Source organism: Stomoxys calcitrans, chromosome 1, assembly GCF_963082655.1.
Source record: "Stomoxys calcitrans chromosome 1, idStoCalc2.1, whole genome shotgun sequence".
NCBI classification, from domain to species: Eukaryota; Metazoa; Arthropoda; class Insecta; order Diptera; family Muscidae; genus Stomoxys; species Stomoxys calcitrans.
In genome coordinates, this window is record NC_081552.1 from 169,802,876 (window position 1) to 169,821,724 (window position 18,849).

At 35.8% G+C, this 18,849-nt stretch overlaps 1 protein-coding gene across 3 annotated transcripts in view; it reads right to left on the reverse strand.

Moving 5' to 3' along the window:
- LOC106095928 (regulating synaptic membrane exocytosis protein 2) overlaps nucleotides 1–18,849 on the reverse strand; it is a 448,297-nt gene that overhangs the window by 249,840 nt on the left and 179,608 nt on the right. For 2 of the 3 annotated variants that reach the window (XM_059361096.1, XM_059361095.1), the window contains one exon: nucleotides 17,204–17,444. The exons of the other annotated variant lie outside the window; for it this stretch is intronic. The gene's annotated coding sequence lies outside the window, so the exon portion shown is untranslated. The remainder of the gene's footprint in view (nucleotides 1–17,203; nucleotides 17,445–18,849) is intronic. 3 annotated transcript variants of the gene reach the window in all.

Sequence of the window (18,849 nt, forward strand, 5' to 3'; positions counted from 1 at the left end):
CAATATTACTGGTGAATTTCATGGGAATCGGTTCAGATTTAGATATAGCTGTCATATATGTATATAGCCAGATTTTCACCCCAAGAGCCACTGCAAACGCATTTTTTGACCAATTTTGCCAAAACTTTGTACAACGCTTTCCTCGACGAGAAGTTTTTCTCGAAATCGGTTCAGAAGCAGATATAGCTCCCATATATATGTTCGTCAGATGTTGGGTAATTTGCGATAATGTTGTCATCTATCAACCGTAGTTTTTACAGTTAGAATATAATTGCTCCCCGAGTTCCATCAAAATTGGTTCAGAATTGGATATAGGTCCCACATTGTATTTATAGGGTATGTGTAGGGTATTATACAGTCGGCACCGCCTGGCTTTTGCCCTTCCTTACTGGTTTTGTGTATGTCAGCTGGTGCTAAAAAAAATCACGCTTTAGCTTCCACATAAGTTGCTCTATTTGCATTTATAAATCAATTGAGCCATTATAATGTGATGTGTGAATGGCATATCTTGCCCGACTGCTGCTTTATAGGCAAAGTTTTCAATATACGATTTTTCTTCGCACCCTGATATATTATTCATCTTTTTTCTTTTTTGTTCTTCAAGAACACAAATTTAATGAATAAAAGTTCAACAGCCGCATTCACAAAATAAGTTATTATTGGTCTAAGAAACCAATTTTAAGTTTGCGCATTCAAAAACGTTTAATAACAAGTCAGTATATATTACTGAATGAACTTATCAAAGAACTTTCGTTTTTCTGGCAATATTTTCAATTTCCAAAGCAAAGTATCCGGCTTGATTAGGAATATCTTCGATTCGTTTGCCCATTGACAAATTATTGCTATTTTTGTTCTTCAAGAATATAAATTTTATGAATAAAAGTTCTAGACTTTGGGAATATCGATTTACAATAAATATGCCACATAAATCAATATGGTTTCGATAAATTTGATATTTTATGATACCTCGACATCCCAATGAAAAGGAAATATTTGATCACATTTGAAGGAAACAATTTAGGTTTTCATAAAGAAGGTTATAAATGGAAGTAGCGCATTTTTTTAAGGATTAAAATCCTACATGTGTTACTAATACTGAGCTGCATACATAACGAAGACCATTTATTTTTCTGATATGCCACTCCTTCACAAAATGAAGGAGCATTTGGTATAGAAATCTTGAAACACACACCTACATCCATACTTTTGGAATATAATGTGACTGAAATTTAATGTTGTTCACATTTTGGTGAAACTTTTATGTATGCCTTTACATAATTTGGAGTCGTTTTGCACTCAAAAAAAAGTGTAAACTTAGTAAGTGGGTAAGCCCACTCTCCCTTCTTGCCATCAGGATGAAATTTTAGTCTGGAAGCCAGTAAGGAAAGGCAAAAGTCAAGCGGAGCCGATTATATAATACCCTACACCACCTAGTATGAGTACCCCTTTTAACATATAGAACTTACTTAAAAATTTGGCCAGACTTTAATTTTGCATACATATTGAAATATCGAATAGAACCTTATACAAGTTTCTAACGGTGAGACAAAAATTGTGGATATGAAAAATTGTGTGGCCATATCGCATAAAAGTTACGGGAGCAATATCTAAATCTGTGCCAATTTTGATGAAATTTTGAATATATACAGTGACTTCGAAAAGAAAATCTCACTCTAAATATTGTAGAGATCTGACCAAAATTGTGGCTTGTATATATATATATATATATATATATATATATATATATATATATATATATATATATATATATATATATATATATATATATATATATATATATATATATATATATATATATATATATATATATATATATATATATATATATATATATATATATATATATATATATATATATAAGCTAATATATCTCTATCATCACCGATGTTAATGAAATTTTGCGCACTCATTGCCACATCAAATAAAACGTATCACACACAATTTTTTAAAGATCTGATCAAAATGGTGGCTTCTACAGGTTTTAAGCCAATATCGGTTGAAAGATATATCTCGGAGCTATATCTAAATCTAAACCGAATTTTATGAACATTTGCACACGTATTGGGTGTTACAAACGGAATGACGAAATTAGTATACCCCCATCCTATGGTGGAGGTTATTAAAGACGTAAAAAATAGCTGTGGATCTTTTATGCCATTTGAAACTTTTAAAATTTAGTAAAAAAAAATTGGCCATATTGACCTTGAGATAACAGGGAGCTTTCATATAGAAATAAGTCAAATTAATTGAAACCTCAAATTATTTTAAAACCTTTTTACTATTTTCAAAAAAACTGATAATGTTTTGATAGCAAAACTTTACGAAAACTTATAGGTGTATTTTCCAAAAAGAAAAAAATTTGGACAAAAAAAAATATATACATATATAGCTTAAAAATTAATGTAGTTGATAAGAATTTTGAAATTTAAAATTAAATTATACATGCCTCCTTAAGAGTATACGATGGCATTGTATGTTATCCATGCTTTTTAGATATCGTCAAAATCTTTCTCCAGAGACCTAAATCATACATATCGGTTAAGTAGATCAAAATATATAGTCACCGAAAGGTGGAAGAGATGTACAAATTTATCAAGTTTAACAAGCTATATCTCACCCTGTATTAGAGATATAGACCAACAACGTCATTTTCCTGAAAGTCCATATCCTCCTTTACTTCTATCCAATTTTTTCGCCATTTAACCTACTGTGCAACATTACCGTTGACCATTGTAACGCCTTTTGTGTTAAGGGGTTTCACAAGATTCGGTTAATTTTGATTTTTTGAGGAAAGTATTTTAGTTTTTGATGATTTCTTCTTTAATGAAAATTGCGCTTAAAAGTTTTTTGTATATGTATTCCTTCCACATATTCTAAGAAAAAACTCATAAGAAACGATGGGCAGATCTGTTTATAGTCTCTTGAAATATAACAAGTAAAAAGGCATTAAGTAAGTACTTTGGATACCCACCACCTCGGGTATATATGTAAGCCCCACTTTTGTCACAATCCAGTGAACATTGGATAACTTATGCACCCAAATTCGGCACGGACATTTAGTGGTCCAATATATATGTCACTATTCGATTTTGTAGAACAAAATATTGGTCTTTTTGGCCGATATATCCAATTATAAACTGATTTGAACCATATATGGCCTTAAACCCTTTATCGGGAGATCGGTCTATATGGCAGCTATATCTAAATATAGTCCGATTTAATCCATATTTAGGTCAGATGTCGGGAGGCTTAAAATAACCGACTGTTTTAAATTTCAGCGAAAGGGCCTTCGGACCCTTTATCGGGAGATCGGTCTATATGGCAGCTATATCTAAATACAGTCCGATCTGAAACATATTTGGGTCGAATGTTGAGAGGTCCTAATCTGCATACTGTTTCAAATTTCAGCGAAATGGGGTAATAAATAAAGCTTTTATTGGCTCAAACCCCTTATCGGCAGATGGGTCTATATGGCAGCTATATCTAAATAAAGTCCGATCTGAAACATATTTGAGTCAGATGTCGGGAGGCTTAAACAACTCACTGTTCTGCAAAATCGGATGAAAAATAAAGTTTTTATGGGCATTAGACCCTTTATCGAAAATTGGTCTATATAGCAGCTATATCCAAATATGGTCCGATTTGGCATGTTCAAAATCTTAACCAGCGTGCATCAAAAAACGTATCTGTGCCAAATTTCAGCTCAATATCTCAATTTTTGAAGGCTGTAGAGTAATTACAACAGACGGACGGACAGGCACACGGACCTCTGAAGATGACCATCTCTTTGTCCGTTTTATGAAGCCACTATATCTATGGCATAATTTGAAATACTTTTTAATTTTTTTTTATTTAATACCCTACACTACCACTGCGGTACTGTTTATTATAACTTTGTGTATTTTTTTCCTACGCTTAGAGGGGGAAGAGCTAGATCCATTGATAACTATACCGAATAGCCTAGAATCACTTCCAGACTCGATTTAGCTATGTCCGTCTGTCTGTCCATGTATTCTTGTGATCAAGGTACAGATCGCATTTTTTGTCCGATTGTCATGAAATTTTGCACATGTAAGTTTTTCAGTTTAAGGACGAACGACATTGATTTTGAACAAAAGACGTCCAGATTTAGATTTAGCTTCACATATATCTTTCATCCGATATGGAGTTTTAAGGCTGTATCAGCCACATTTTTGGTCCGATCTTTATAAAATTTAGCATGAGGTGTTTTATTTGATGTCCTAATATGAGTGCATAATTTCATAAAAATCGTTTCATATTTAGATATAGCTCCCCTATACATCTTTTATCCGATAGGGAGTTTAAATGGCCATGCCAGTCACAATTATTGTCCGAACTTAATTTCGCATAATGTGTGCTATTTGACGTCCTAATATGTATGCAAATTTTCATAAAAATGGGTCCTGATTTAGATATAGCTCCCATATATAACCTTTATCCGATATGGCTTTTTCAGGCTTTAGAAGCCACAAGATATAGCAGAAGGAGTTTTATTTGCGTCCCAAAACGGGTGCAAATGTTTATAAAATTCGTTTTAGATTTAGATATAGCTCCGAGATATATCTTTCAACCGATATTGGCTTAAAACCTGTGGAAGCCACCATTTTGTTCAGATCTTTAAAAAATTGTGCGTGATACGTTTTATTTGATGTGGCAATGAGTGCGCAAAATTTCATTAACATCGGCGATGATTGATATATATATATATATATATATATATATATATATATATATATATATATATATATATATATATATATATATATATATATATATATATATATATATATATATATATATATATATATATATAACTTTATATGGAGAAAAATATATATATATATATATATATATATATATATATATATATATATATATATATAACTTTATATGGAGAAAAATTTTTCTTTGAATATTTATTTTTTACAATTACAGAGCTTTTAGTGATATACCATGCTAAGAAAATAGTATATCGCTTGACTAACAGTTTAACAATATAAGTACCTTTATCTGATTTTATTGGTCTACGAATTTAAGTTTGGATGTAGGATGTACTCCACTCTTAAAATACTTTATTTCAGCCCGATATTCCCCATGATGTCTGATTTAAGGGTGTTTTCGGGGGTGAAGCGGTCCTCCAGACACTTGGCTCTGAAAAAATACCAGCATCGTGCTCTTCTCTCAAATACCATTTGTTTAAACTCCATATTGCCATTGGTTTTGAATGGGAGTTTACAGGATGAGCGGAAAGGGTGATGTCCTAAATACATGGTCCTACATTTAGATATCAAATTCGTATTCCACACCCAATTACCTTTATTTGAGCCCCATATTGCGATGGTCAGTAAAAATTTGCTGTGGGGAATTTTGGGAAAGGGGTAGACCCACAAAAACTGGTCTTGAATGTGGGTATTAATTCTTGCTCTGCCCCCCAATATCTTTCGTTTAAGCCTCACATTGACATGGTCGGTAAATATGCCCAATTTAGGGGTGTTTTGGGGGGTGGAGTGGTCCCCCAATCACTAAGCCCTGAAAATATATCAGCAACGTGCTCTATTCTCATATATTTGAACCCCCTATAGCCATTGGCCTCGAAATTGGATATCAAATTCGTTTTCTAATCTCAAATACCATTTACTTAAACCCCTTATTGAAAAAGCCAGGAAATATGTCCGGTTTGGGGTATGGGTCCTAAAACTATGAATATCGAGCTCCACAGTTTTGAAGACCTAAATTGTCTTGGTGAGCAAATACGTCCTACTTGGGGGTTGTTATGGTGGTGGGACGTCCCCTAGACAGATGGTCCCGAATGTTTATGTCAGATTCATGGTCTACTCCCAAATACCCTTCATTTGAGCCCCATTTTTCTATAGTCGGCAAACATGACCGGTTTGGGGGATAATTTGGGGGATGGGGCGGCCACTTCGTGACTTGGCTATGAAAATATATATTAGATTTATGTTCTTCTCTAAAATACCTCCTATTTGAGCCTCATATTGCAATGGTGGTGTTATGGGGTTGGGGTGGCCCCATAGACACTTTTCCCGAACATTGATATCAGATTCGTGCTTTACTTACAAAGACCTTTCATTTGAGTCCCATATTGGTATGGTCGTAAATTTGACTTTTTTGGTGGGCGGCTCCCAAACACTTGGTCCCACATCTGGATATCATATTCGAATTCTACACTCAAATACATTTTATTTAAGCCCCATATTGCCTTGGTCAGTAAATAAGTCCTGTCCCAAATTTTGATATCAGATTCGTATTTAACTCGCAAATACCTTTTATTTGAGTCCATTATTGTCATGGTCGGTAAATATGTCCGATTTAGGGGTATTTTGGAGCCTGTTGTGGTCCCCCAAACAATTCGTCCGACAATTGGATATTAGATACATTTTCTAATCTTAAATACCTTTCATTTGAGTCCCAAATTGTCGTGATTGGTGTGAATATATATATAGTTGGTAGGTTTTGGGGTGGAGCGCCCATCCCCATCCGAAATTGGGATACCAAATTTTTGTTTGTAGGTTACTATAAGAGAGCACACAAAATTTCACTTTAATTGCACCACCCATCTCCGAAATCTGGCGTTTCTGAAAATTATAGTAAGGGGGAGGGTCCGCCCCCCCTTTCAGATAGCAAAAAATTAAGTACCCTTTTTTCACCACGGGATCATTATGCACCATCAGTGAAAATTTCAAGAAAATCGGTTCAGCCGTTTCTGAGTCTATAAGGAACACAGAAACAAACAAATACAAATTGATTTTTATACCCTCCACCATAGGATGGGGGTATACTAATTTCGTCATTTTGTTTGTAACTCCTCGAAATATTCGTCTAAGACCCATAAAGAATATATATTCTTGATCGTCACGACATTTTAAGTCGAACTAGCCATGTCCGTCTGTCTGTCCGTCCGTCTGTCTGTCGAAAGCACGCTAAGTTTCGATGGAGTAAAGCCTGCCATATAAACCGATCTGTGGTCTTGGCTTCTTGAGCCACTAGAGAACGCAATTATTATCCGATTTGGCTGAAATATTGCATGACGTGTTTAGTTTTGACTTCCAACAACTGTGCTAAGAATAGTTCAAATCGGTCCATAACCTGATATAGCTTCCATATAAACCGATCTGCGATCTTGACTTCTTGAGCCACTAGAGGGCGCAATTATTATCCGATTTAGTTGAAACGGCTTCTCTTATGACCTTTAACATACGTGTCGAAAATGGCATGAATCAGTTAATAGCCTAATGCAGCTCCCCTATAAGCCGATCTCCTTATTTTACTTCTTCAGTCCCTAAAGTTCGCAATTCTTACTAGATTTGGCTGAAATTTTACACAATGACTTCTACTATGGTCTCCAATATTCAGTTCAATTATGGCCTGAAATGAACCATAACTTGATATTGTTCCAATAACATAGCAATTCTTTTCTTTTATCCTTTGTTTGCCTAAAAAGAGATACCGTGGCAAGAGCTCGACAAATGCGATCCATGTTGGAGAGTTTATAAGATTCGGCCCCGCCGAACTTAGCACGATTTTACTTGTTATATATAAAGAATATTCCTAAAATATCGATGTATCAACTCATAACGTTTTTAACATAAGAATGCCACAATAAGTCGGGTGGCCTCTCATCTATCGGCCACAGCTTGCAGTTCAACTAGCAGCTCATTGTCGAGGTGTATTGATTTAAATGATTTGATTTTTTTTTAGAATTATTTACTCAGTAACAGTGTTTTCGGTCTCCAACTATTCCTTGTATAACACTGTTTGATAATCCAAGGTGTTGTACATCCTTTTCCTCTCCTCCTATACCTTTTTGACATGCTACTCACCAAATGTTTCTTATTATTTTCCAAGTGTAATTGTAAAGAAAACTCTGTAGGAATGTTTATACACATTGGAAATTTGTACTTTTGTGATTGTGTGTGTGTCGAAATTTATGTAAATTTTGTAGGCATATGTAGAGACATATGTTTGAGAATGAAGGCAAAAGAAATGTGGTGAGCACCCACGGATGCCAAAGGAAATATGCTAACGGCATTTGCCTATAAATAATCATCAATAAATTGAAATCAACGTCAATAAAATGAAAATTTATGAAAACCATTAGTACGACTGTGTGGGTTTTGGCAAAAGTAGATAAGTATATACACTAAAACATACATAGTCGTAGATATGTGTGTGGTCGTAGGTCGGGCATAGATTCCAATGCCTTTTAAAGATTTGAATGCCTCGTTATGGAATTTTGTATAAGACTATGCTTCGTAATAAATAGTATTGCGGTTTAGAGCTCATATCGGTAAAAGGTATTTCAATCCGGGTTATATTAGTTCTGAAATATGATGTTCCTGTTTGTAATTCTAATGTTATTGCTGTGGGATTGGAAGATGAGTTTGTAATGTTCTATGGAAGGTTGGATGGGGAGAAAATAAACTCATACCTCTGTTCAAGACATTTTGACATAAAACTTACAGAATATTTTAATATAAGAAATGAAAAATAGTGGAAGGGGCGTGAGCTATGTATGTGACGCCGCAATTTGGATAAAGGTTATAGTTAATGATCTTAAGTAATGCTTGGTTGATTTTGCGTTAAGACTGACTACAAGTTGTTATCATATTTTCTTTTTAACCTTTACAATAATCCAGAAATGTCCATGTTATTAGAACATTTCGTTAAAATCAAATATGTGAGACTGCCCAAAAGATGTATGGTTCAACGGCGTAATGTGGACCTTCGGACGTGTATGGCGGCTTGTCATACCCACGTTTCATCAAACTTGTATGAGATAGAAACCTCTTATACGCTTAAACAGACAAATTGGCCTATATGGAGATTCTATCCATGGCAACAACAGTGTTGACATAAGCATGCTAGAGGTTGTTGTAGACCTGGTGGAATGAAATTAACAATAACAATGACACAGCGGTAAAAGGTGGCGATTTCGAGGTCTGATATCATCACGAGTTCAATAGACACTCACATGCATCCCATCTATTTTATGGGGTACTTTAGAAGCAATTCATAAAGACGGCAGGTCAAACTTTTAGAAGTTGCAAGGTAGTCCTCTTGGAAGCTTCATTTTATAAGGCAAACGGTCCTTCCATTAGCAGGCTTTGAAGTGCTGTTATCAGCCCTGGTTAAAGCAAGCTGGTTTCCCCACTCGGTAAAAGCGTGTTTAGTTCGGATGTGCCGAATCTTATATACCCTCCACCATTGTTCGTATTTGTCAAGTTCTTTGGACGGTTTCTCTTTATAGGCAGAAACAAAACAAGTTCTAAATTCACCCGAGTCGAATCTTGGGAACCCGGACACTTGCGGTATGGAGGATTCATCCTGAGATGCTGGTGTTTAAGTGCCTTTAGAGTTCCGTCTTTTCCCGCTGGGGCTCACCGGATAACCTATCCACACAAGGCTTCCTGGGTCTCGTTTCGACAACTTTCCCTCCTGTTTTGATCTTGGCAGGGTATTTCAAGTCGTCTGCAATCCGAAAGACTTAAGAGAAGTGGTTGATAGTTCCTTAAACAAGTGTTCAGCCAACAACTGCTGAGTAGTCTCCTGATTCCCCAACTCCATCACCTCTAAACACCTTCAGTTTCAACTAGTTGAATCTGTAGCATACAACTCCTTCAGAATTGTTGAGGTCTGTGAGACAGCCGGATTTTAGTACGAATACTGCATATCATCCTCATTCTATCTACCAATCTCCAGTCAGTGGTTGAAAGATTGGGACTACAGTCCCTTATTTTGCAAGGTAGTGATTTAATCCTTGGCATTCATGCGTGTGTCATTGGTCGAGAATGAATATCTTCCTTTTTGACTAAATCCAGTGGTCAGATCTCACCAATGCAACGATGAATTTCAACTGGAAGTTGATCCTCGAAAACCAATTAATTTGTATCGCCAATGATATTAGCCTGCATTGTCACAAACTGGAGGAGGCCCTGGCAATTCCGCCCGGACGTCATAGCATACATATGACAGTCCTTTGCCTATTCCACTCCGATTTTTCCTAGGTATGCAGCCATGTTCTTCTCCTTTGTCGACAACTATCATAACCAAGCAGTCCTTAGCGACGCACAGTGGGTGCAAATCGAAAAAAAGTGGTAAAAAATATGTGGTGGGAAAACGGGTAGAGATATCTCTTTGAAATTTGGAATGGTTATGGAGATCGTGTTCATAATTTGAAAATTCTAAGCAAAAAACGAAAAGAGATATCTAAGTAACATTTTTTAACTTGGTAGATAAAGTTCTAAACAAAAATAAATTCTGCCCGAATTCTTTTACAAAAATCCCCAAAATACCCTTTTTCGGCCAAAAATGGAATCAAAATTGGCATTTTTTAGTAAATTTTTTCTTGCATGGATTTTGGGGACACATGGGGTAAAAAAACATGTGCCCAGTAGGGGGTTCTGGGCTTTGAAATTTTTGAACTGGAGGGGTTTCTTCAATTTTTTAAAGAAAAAAGGTTGTCTATTTTGCACTTTGACATATCTTGTTCAAATTGCACTTAAAAAGCATCAACAATATGCCCTCTTCATAAGTAATAAAGAAAAAAGTTAAAGTAATAAACCAAGATTTTTCAATAAAGGCTAATCAATGAAAATACTGTTTTTGACCGCAAAATGCAAAAATACACTTTATTTACATTTTTAAATATGAATTCCTCACTGTTTAACTTTTAACTGATTTACCAGATGTGGGCAATCATAGCACCAAAGTCGTTGCAAATTTTGTCACAAATCTAACTCATCCAAAAAATGATTCGAACCACAAATGCCTTCGAAAATTGCAAAACACGAAGCCAATCTCGGCCAAAATTTCAACAAATAAAAATTAAAACTCGTATATCCCCGAAACCAGTGGAGATATTGTGTAACTCAAGCAGACTTTTTGGTATTGATTTTTGGGCACTATCCAGCAAAAATAAAATTTAAAAATTCTACCAGAAATGAAGATTTGGAACAGAAATGAGCAATTTTTCGCAGTGCCGAGGTGACCAAATTTAGTCTCCTGCCAAGAGGTCACCGGACCATCTAGGGTCTTGAAATTTCTCACACGATCTTTCTTACACCTCAGCTCAAACTATTCCAAATTTCAAAGAAATATCTCTACCCTTTTTTAGACGGCATATTTTGTAAATTTTTTTTTCGATTTTCTCCCACTGTGCGACATTAGCAAAGGTCTTTGGTACCATATTACTACTGTTCGCCTAAGTTCTTTTGGTCATGGGATACCCTCCAGATGACCGCCTTTTATATGACTGCTGAGTCGTTTCCCAATCTAGACTATTAGCCTTTTGGTAGTCTGTGCAGCAAATCTCCGAACCTAATGGAAAAAGCCTCTCTCTTTATCGGTTAGAGTTTTAGGGTCATTCGCACCAAGCCTCTCAATAAACCTGAAAGCAATGCGCCTTTTGTTGTTCCAACCTCTGAAAGAGCTTATTGGTTTGCCAGAAGTACTTTGGCATGTGAAAACTTCTCCCCAAAGAGCTGTCGCACTGCGGTCAGGCATTTTGGAACGGATAGAGATATCTTTGAAATTTTACATGGTAATAGCTGAGGTGTTATCCAGTTTATATGCAACATTTCAGGGTCCTAGAAGTCCCAGGGACCCATTGGTAGGCCTTGATAGTTGTCACCTCGGTCCCTTCAAATTTTTGATCGGGCTGTCAAAAACGCATTTATGGTCAGATTTTCAAGCCTCTCAATAAACCTGAAAGCCATGCGAGTTTTATTGTTCCAACCTCTGAAAGAGCGCATTGGTTTGCCGGAGAAGGCCGATGGAGCCTAGGGGCCCATTGTTAGACCTTCAAAGTTGGTCACCTCGACCCACAAAATTTTGTTCGGGCTGTCAAAAGCGCATTAATGGTCCGATTAAAAAAAAAAATTGCTGGAAAGTGCTTAAAAAGCCAAGCACTTTTGTGAAAAATAAAATTCAAATTGAAAATATCATAAAACCAAAACAACTAGAGATATCGTTCTAATTTTCCACAAATTTGTGGATGAATATCTTTTTAAAAAAAATTAGTAAAAATTTTGGCCACATTTCTTGATGAAAACACCCAAAATCGGAAAGTTGTTTGCAAAAATCGGCATTTTTTAGTTAAATGTCCATAGAGACCAAAATCCTTGGATGGAGCAAACAAATTTTTCATTGCGATTAGTTATTACTTGGGGCAATGAAAATATGTTATGAAGTTGGGGGTCTCAGCCTTGCGTTTTGAGAACTCGAAGGGCTTTCCCAGTTTTTTTTTTTTTTTTTTTTTTTTGTTAAAAAATGGCAATATTGCACTTCACAGATCTTCTATTAGAGTTAACACAATTTATAAAAATTACACTTAAAAGGCATCTACATTAACCCTTCTTTACAGTACAGTAAGCAAAATTGATAGTGCTGGGCCAAGTTTTCTTTTAGAGACGAAATAATAAAATTACCTTTTTTTACGAAAACAATGCCAAAAAATTTACTTTTTCACATTTTTTGATTTCTAACTCGCATAACATTTGACAGAAGAATCGGACCTTAGCATATATTGCAACAATAAAGTAGTCAATTTTATTAGCTTTCCAAATCAGTTAAAAAAAATTGAAATCGGTTCATAAATGCTTTCACAAGCAACAAAATAAGAGACCAGACTCTGCGGAGATTTCAAAAAAAAAATTCTTTGTCAAATTCCTTGGACATTTTAAAGATATCCCGCACATTTAGACCTGTTTTTTGTAGGACTTTTTAATCACATTCCAAAAAAAAAAAAACGGACCATAAATACGCTTTTGACAACCCCAAAGGGCTGAAGTGACCAACATTGAAGGCCCACTAATGGGTCCTGAGACTTCTAGGGCACCTATAAACTGGATAACACCTTAGCTATATCCATGTAAAATTTCATGAAGATATCTCTATCCGTTCTATAATGGCAGACTTATTTCCACTTATTTTTTCCCCCATCCTACTGTTCCCTTAACTGTTGTGGTTGTGTTCGGTCACCTGTGAGGGTGGCCGCGTTGATTGTAAAGTCCCATGTTGATGCTGATGTATGTGGCGTAGCCCCTGAGGGCTGCCGTGTCCTATTTGTGTTTGTGTATATCGTCCCGTTGTATGTTTGATGCATACTTTTGTATGCTGGCTTGAGGTCGGCTTAGGGCGATTCTTCTCATCCAGGTGACCAGTCCGGAACTGTTTGGGGTCAACTGGTAGTAGTCTTTTAAGACTACGAAGTCTGACCGGAGACTTTAATATGGCACCACGGTTGTCAGGAGCCCCTGGAACTTGGGTTCCAGCCTGACAATGGTGAGGCCCCAGTAGGGAGTAACGTGGTGGCTGTGGTTTGTACCCAAATCGCGGGTAGAGCATAAGCTCGGCGTGGAGTTGCGTTTTCAACCGGGTGCCGTGACCCATAGATCGGAAGGAGTTTTAGGTAGTGCTCCGCTCCTAATCAAGGAGGTGAACATGTCCAAATACGTGGGATCAAATTGGTACACATGTGTGGGTTACCACATGTGGGGGCGTTGGTAGACGCATTGTATTCACCCTTGGGCCTCGCAGGTTTGGGCCGTGATGGCAGGTATCTGCGTAAAACTCGACATTCGTGTGTGTGCCGTTTGGAATAGGTTTTAAAAAGGAGGCCTTTTATCATTGAGCTTAACTTGAATCGGGCAGCACTCACTGGTATGTGAGAAGTTTACCCATGTTCCTTAGTGGATTAATTTGCATTTTGCAGCTGTTCTTGAGTGACTTCAATTTTTTTCCGAAAATAATTACGTATTACGAGTTTGCACGAAATTTAGTTTGAAACTTTTTTTTAGCCATGTAAAAGCCTCTGTCAACATCGGTTTAGTTTTCAACTGACTGTCATTACAGCCTTATAGTTGAAATTTGGCTGGTATCTTCATTTGGCAGCTGTATCTAAATTATGGCTTATTAAACCTGCCATACTAGATTTCATACAAATCTGTTGAAAATTGTGGTAATTTTGTTCTTACAAGTGAAATCGGACATACATGGGAGCTTTATATTAATCTGAACGGTTTTTAATCAAAATTCGTAGTGTTCTCCTGTGAGCTAAAAAAGTGATATAGGAAAAATTTCTTAATGACTGAGTAACAAATACCGGCTTCACTTATGTTTATACCCTACACCACTACTGTGGTACAGGGTATTATAACTTAGTGAATTAGCTTGTAATACCAAAAAGGAAGAGAGATAGATCCATTGATAAGTATACCGATCGATCCAGAATAACTTTCTGATTCGATTTAGCTATGTCCGTCTGTCCATGTTAACTTGAGTACAAGCTACAGGTCGCAATTTTCATCCGATCGTCTTCAAAATTTGGTACAGCCATGTTTTTCGACTTTGGGATGAAGCCTATTGAAATTGGAAATAATCGGATCAGATTTCGATATAGCTCCCATATATATGTTCGTCCGATTTGCAGTAATAATGCAATAAAAAGTTAATTTGTTAACCAATTCTCTCGAAATTTTGTAGAACGGATTTTCTTATGACTCTAGACATTACTTGTGAATTTCATTGAAATCGGTTTAGATTCAGATATAGCTCTCATGTATATATAAAGCCAGATTTTCATTCCTAGCGCCATTGCAAGCTCATTTATTGACCAATCTTCTCAAAATTTTGTACAACACCTTCCTCGACGACTACCACAATATTTGAGAAGTTTGCTTGAAATGGGTTCAGATTTGGATATAGCTCCCATATATATGTTCGTCCGATTTGCAGAAATAATGCAATAAAGTGGTCATTTGTTAACCGATTCTCTCGAAATTTGGCAGGAAGGATTTTTGTATTACTCTCGACATTACTGGTGAATTTCATAGAAACCGGTTCAGATTTAGATATAGCCCTCATAAATGTATATCGCCCGATTTTCACTCCTAGATCATGGCAATCGCATTTATTAATCAATTTTTCCAAAACGTTGTACAACGCCTTGGTCGACGACTTCCACATTATATGAGAAGTTAGTTAGCTCCTCTTATATGTTTGTCAGATTTTGGGCAATTTCCAATAATGTTGTCATTTGTCAACCGTAGTTATTACGGTTTGAACATATTTGCTCGTTTTACCATAAAAGTGATATAAGTGAGTACGATGTTTACGATGTTTCGTTCTTTGGACCTATAATTCTCATTTGGATCCCCAAAGAGTACCAAATCCAACTTTGCTCGTTGTGTCGGCATTGGTTATCGTTAAACGATCGCCGTAATATTTCGAATTTTGCTTTTTGAGACTGTCCCAGATAGCGTGGGACAGTCTAATATACATATTTCGTTCAGGTTTTTGCGCATTTTTATACCCTGCACCACCACTGTGGTACAGGGTATTATAGATTGGTGCATTTGTTTGCAACGCTAAGAAGGAGAAGCGCTAGACCCATTGATAAGTATACCGATCGACTCAGAATCACTTTCCGATTCGATTTAGCCATGTCCGTTTGTGAGTCCATGTATTCTTGTAATCAATTTGTTGTCCGATTGTCACGAAATTTTGCACATGTCACTTTTTTGGCCCAAGGACAAACGTTATTGATTTTGAAAAAAAATCGGTTCAAATTAAGATATAGCTCCCATATATATCTTTCATCTGATATGGCTTTTTAAGGCTGTAGAAGCCGCAATTTTCGTCCGATCTTCACAAAATTTGGCATTGGGTATTTTATTTGAGGTCTACATATGTGTGGAAAATTTCATGAAAATCGGTCCTTATTTAGATATAGCTAATATATATATATATATATATATATATATATATATATATATATATATATATATATATATATATATATATATATATATATATATATATATATATATATATATATATATATATATATATATATATATATATATATATATATATATATATATATATATATATATATATATATATATATATATATATATATATATATATATATATATATATATATATATATATCATCCGATATGGCCATTTAAGGTTGTAGAAGCCAAATTTTGTTACCGATCTTTACAAAATTTGGCATGGGGTGTTTTGTTTGATGTCTCCATATGTGTGCAAAATTTCATAAAAATCGGTTCAGATTTAGATATAGCTCCCATATAGATTTAGATATAGCGGCCATACATACATATATATATATATATATGTATGTATGGCCGTAGTAGCTACAATTTTCAACCTATCAACAAAATTTGGCACGGACTGTTTTGTTAATATATCTAGAAAATTTCATAAAAATCGGTTTAGATGTAGATATAGCTCCCATATATATCTTTCATCCGATTTGAACTATTACAGCTGTAGAAGCCACAATTTTGGTCCGATCTTTACCCAATTTGGCGTGGAGTCGAATTCTCAATATATGTGCAAAATTTTATAAAAATCGGTTTAGATTTATATATATATCCCATATATATCCCATATATATCTTTCATCCGATATGGCCTTTTAAGGCTGTAGAATCCACAATTTTCGCCCGATTTTACATGAGACGTTTAAATTGACATTCCAGTACGTGCACAAAATGTCATTAAATTTAGTTCTAATTTATATATAGCTCCAATGTGTATATTTCAGCCGATATTGACTTTTAAGGCAGTAAAAACCACAATTTCTACATCTCTACAATCTAGGGCGTGAGATGCTCCCTTTGATGCTCCATTATATGTCATTAAAATTGTCACAGGTTTTCGATATAATAACTCCCATATAATCTTTTATCCGATATGGCCTTTTAAAGATGTGGAAATCCAAATCTTTTGTCCTATGGTAGGAAAATCATACAAGGTTCTAAATTGCTATTTCGATTGGTATCCAAATGAAAGTCTGACTAGATTTCGAGATAAGTTCTACATATAAAAAGTACTACATGCATTAGGTGGTGTAGGGTATTATATAGTCGGCACCGCCCGACTTTTGCCTTACCTTACTGGTTTTTATATATAAATGACTTAAATATAAAATGCAATTTTAGCATGTCATTGTAAAATATTGAAATACTTTTGAACACTATGGGGAATATCAAACAGATGACCATTTAAGTTGATTCACTTAGGTTTAGTAGATAAGGTGGAAATTAAATTCAACATCTCAATTCATATTTGATTATAATTTGTGGTTTGGGCTTACAGTACAACAAAAGTACCTGCCAGAGATTTATTCCATTTCCTATGGGAAAGTTGATTCGTCTCAGCAAAATGCCAAGCTATTCACTTGAGCATGAACAACTTTTGCCCAGCTTCTGTGGTCTCCTTGTTACAATTTGGATTATTTCCTTCTGGTGACTTGTGGGGCGTTTCTCCACCTTTTTGTATGTTCACAGGAGAAATATTGCTATTGACATTCTAATAGGTTCCGCATTGATTTATGACCGCAGGACATTTAAGCTGTAAAATAGCAAAGAAAAGCAAAAGCAAGTGTTAAGTTGTAATGCGAATAAATGCGGGAAGAGTACAAAGAAATTTGAGTTTTCTTTTTATTGAGTTAAAGTTTTATTTGCTCTGGCGCTTTTGTCCTGCGACTGCCACCAAGGCCCTTTGTTCTCCGAAGCGTATAAACCAGTACAATGCTATTGGTATAGTGGTTGGAAATGATTACAGAGTGGCAAGTTTTTATTTTTGTATTAAGCTATTGCGCCTCTATGATGAGACGAAAGGATACGTCTCAAATAAAATTGTGTGGCCGCAAAGATTTCAAAGGGGTTTGTAAGTTATTGTGGAAGAAAGAAAAGTTGATGACTAGAGGATTTTATTATTGAAATATACAGTATTAAAAATTATAGCTTCAGAGAATTTGGATAAAACTCATATGAAAAGTGGTCTTTTGATTTGATTTCTGGAGCCCCTAGAATCCACAATCGTCATCCCGTTTGGCTGCAATTATCCACAGATGTCTCTGTGAAAAACTTTAGGCAACATTTTAAGCGGACATCTTCATATGTCAGCTGCTTTGCCTTATCCACAGACAGACAGACGGACGGACATAGCTAGATCGACTTAGAATGTCAACACGATCAAGAATATATTCTCTTTACGAATTGCAGAGGTGAGGTGTAACAAACAGAATGCCTAGATTAAAATACCCCATTTTATAGTGGTGGGTGAAAAAAATATGTATTAATTTTTTTTTTTTTTGGAGAAGCTGAACTGTTTTTTGGTTGGAAACAGCTCCGCACCAAAAGTAGGCCCGCTCCACCACGAATTTCCGAATACTGCGCATAGCATAGCTATACAAGGTTCGGTTTATGTGATAGATGGTAATTTGATGGCCAACTAAAACGTTTTCGTCCATTGTGATACTACAGGAACAGAAGAAGGAAGATTCATTCCAGTTCCTGCCGTTGAACCATTCAGATCGCTTTAGAAAGTCTAACAACTTGCGAGTGTTCACATCCGCCAAATCCGACAAGTTCTCAAAGAAACGACAACATAAAGTGGAATTCCTTCTGACTGCAAGTTCATAACATACACATCAGTTGTTCTGTAGTCTCCTCTTCCTCAACGTTGTCCCAACTTCTGCAAAAGTCAGTATTCAGTCTGTCAGCATGTTTTCCGATCAGACAGTGGCCTGTCATGATGAACACAATAATTGAGACGTCTGTTCTAGCAGGCGACAGCAAAGCGGTGGACATCTTCAAGTCTAGATTGGGCCACATTATTTTGGAATGTTCGCAACTCACACTTTGTGACCCTCTGTCATTCGTTGCCCTTTAGGGCTGATCCTGAAAACTTAGATTACTCGCTAGAGGCATACCCACAGATTCCAGTTTCCATGGAATATGTAAGGTAGTTC